The following is a 3118-nucleotide window of genomic DNA, read 5'->3' as shown; positions in this document are numbered from 1 at the left end:
AACGGTACTGAAATAAATGAACATTCGAACCAAAAAAAAAAAAATTAAATTAAAAAAAGGAAAAACAAATAAATGAAGCTACACGCAGACTTTGCACCCTTACAGTAAGAAATTAACTCAAAAAGGATCACGGAGGTAAATGAAAACTGCAAACCTATAAAATTCCTAAAAGACCACATAGGAGAAAATCTAGATGAACTTGGTTTTGGAAATCTTTTTTTTTCTCTTTTTATTTTATTTTTTTTAAAGATTTTATTTATTTATTTGACAGACAGAGAGAGAAAAAACAGAAGTAGGCAAGAGGCAGGCAGAGAGAGAGGGGGAAACTGGCTCCCTGCTGAGCAGAGAGCCCAATGTGAGGCTCAATGTGGGGCTCGATCCCAGGACTCCAGGATCATGACCTGAGCCGAAGGCAGGTCACTAAACCACTCAGGCGCCCCTCTCTTTTTATTTTTATTTGCATTTATTCTATGCACAATATACACCTCGGCCGTAAGTTTTGTTTCTTCAATTTCTTCTGAGATGTCTTTTTCTTCTGGGCAACCTCCTCTTCTGGTTTAGGAACAATCTGCTCTGTTTCAGGAAGGATCATCTCAGTGTGGCAGGGAGAGCTCATGTATGGGTTAATCCAACCATAAGCCCTAAATTCTATTCCACATCTTGGGGGCTTTCTTCCCCTGGATGTGCTCAATGACTAGAAAATCAACATCCAAACCCTCACGTTCAGCATTACTCTCTGCATTTTTAAGCATGTGCAGTAAAAATTCAGCACTCTTCTTGGGCCATTGACCCCGTGTCCAGCCCACTGTTTGGCTGGGCACACCTACCAACTCCACCATTATAGTGACAGAATGGCACATACTGCTCTTACAAAGTGACATCTTTCAGATACTGGGTGGCTTTTCAGATCTACATACCTTTATGGCCTGGGCAGTTTCAAGTGTTTTCTTAAAGTAAACACAAACATTTGAACCTCTTGAGTTGCATGATTTTGTAGAGTTTTCTGGGTCAAGCAAATAGCGAACCATTTTCAGTGGTGACCTCAGGCCACTGAGAGGTGGAAATTACTTTTTAAATACAACAGCAAAGGCATGATCCATGAAAGAAATAAATGATAAGCAGGACTTCACTAAAATTAAAGCTTTCTGCCTGCAAAATATACTAACAAGAGAATGAAAAGACAAGCTACAGATGGAGAATAATATTTGCAAAAAGTACATAATAAAGACTGTAACCCAAAATATACAAAGAACATTTAAAACTCAATATTAAACAAACAACCCAATTAAAGAGTGGGCCAAAAACTTTAACTGGCGCCTCACCAAGTAAGATACACAGATGGCAAATGAGAACATGAAAACAAGCTTCATATCATGTATCATCAGGGAAATGCAAACCAAAACAATTAGAAACCACTACACACTTATTAGAAGGATCAAAATCCAAAACTGACAACACCAAATGTTGACAAGGAAGAGGAGCAACAGAAACTCATTCTTTGCTGGTGGGAATGCGAAGTGGTACTACCACTTTGGAAGACACTTGGGCAGTTTCTTACAAAAGTTAATACTCTTACCATACTATTCAGCAATCTCACTCTTTAGTATTTACTCAAAGGAGTTGAAAAAAAAGTATGTTTACACAAAAAGTCCACATTAAAAAAAAGTTTGTAAAAGCTTTATTAATAATTGCCAAAACTCTGAAGCAATCAAGACATTCTTCAGTAGGCAAATAGATAAACTGGGATACATCCAGATTGTGAATTACTGTTCAGCACTAAAAAAAAAAAAAAAAAAAAAAAAAAAAGATCTGTTTAAGCCAGGAAAAAACATGGAAGAAATTTAAATGTATATTACTGGGTAAAAGAAGCCAATCTAAAAAGGTTACATACTATACGATTCCAATCATATGTGACATATCACATATGACATTCTGGAAAAAGGCAAAACTATGGAGACAATGAAAAGACCAGTGTTTGCCAGGGATTTGGGGGGCATGGGATGAACAGACAGAGCACAGAAGATTATTAGGGCAGGGAAAACGTTCTGTATACTACAGAACAGAATTACCAGAATACTGAGAATGGGAAAAGCAGAAGGGATTGGAGAGTGCCCCCCACCCCCTCAAAGGCCGGACCCAACAGCGCAGGCCTTACTGCAGGCGGGGGTTCAAACCTTAGGACTTGCAGAGCCCCTGTGGGCGTGGACCACAGTCTTCCAACCCTCCCGTGCAGGGAGCAGTGATGGAAGCTGCTGACGACCAGCGTGCAGGAGAACCAGACAGACCAGTGAGACAGTATGTTCGGGCGTTACAGACCGCGATTGCGCAGGGTGCCTCCTCGCCAAGAACAGTCTGGAGAGATGGCACTGAAGATAAGGAAAATCAAGGAGATGAGACCCAAAGTCAATAGCCACGTCACCGTGATTACCGCTGCAACTTCAGTTACCGAAGCAGATACCTAGAAAACCCTCAACCAAAAGATGGCAAAGAGAAGCAGCGGATCCACCCGCTGAGAATTCCTCGGCTCCCAAGGCAGAGCCCCGCGGGGCGGAGTAAGTGCCGGCTGACATCTCTCCCACCTGCCTGGTTTAGCCACCCAACAAGAAGCGAATACAAAATTCCAGCAATAAGAAATGAACAAAAGATTGGAGCTGAAGACCTTAAGTGTTTGCTTTTTTTCCATTGACCAGAGGGCAGAACTATCTGCATTATCTATGCAGCATGGAGTTTTTATTATTTTTACCTAAAGACATCTCTTTCTGGTAATGACAAACGTGTTTTTTAAAAATCCTCATTTTTCTCAATACATTTGTAAAGATTTTTAAATTTTTTTATATCTGGTCAAGTTGAGATTTTTGAGAACTTCATTTTTAATTTGTATAACAGAACGCAGCTTGATATTTTAAAAAAAAAAAAAGTCAATGAATGGCAAGCACCTGTTAGTAAAGATCTTAAGTAATTGTCAAAAAAAGGTAACTCAAAGTGGTGATGCAACATGGGGGCTTAAGTGGGTAGGAGAAGAATAAATGAAACAAGATGGGACTGGGAGGGAGCCAAACCATATGTGACTCTTAATCTCACAAAACAAACTGAGGGTTGCTGGGGGGAGGGGGGTTGG

The 3118-nt window shown here is 40.2% G+C and overlaps 2 pseudogenes; one reads left to right on the top strand and one right to left on the bottom strand.

Moving 5' to 3' along the window:
• Positions 1-463: 463 nt before the first annotated feature.
• LOC122890176 lies at positions 464-1028 on the bottom strand (annotated as a pseudogene).
• A 482-nt stretch (positions 1029-1510) lies between these two features.
• Positions 1511-2556, top strand: LOC122890175 (annotated as a pseudogene).
• The last annotated feature ends 562 nt before the right edge of the window (positions 2557-3118 follow it).

This window comes from Neovison vison, chromosome 11, assembly GCF_020171115.1.
Source record: "Neovison vison isolate M4711 chromosome 11, ASM_NN_V1, whole genome shotgun sequence".
NCBI classification, from domain to species: domain Eukaryota; kingdom Metazoa; phylum Chordata; class Mammalia; order Carnivora; family Mustelidae; genus Neogale; species Neogale vison.
The sequence above is the reverse complement of the archived record's forward strand: the minus strand, read 5'-3'. Positions and strand labels throughout refer to the sequence as shown.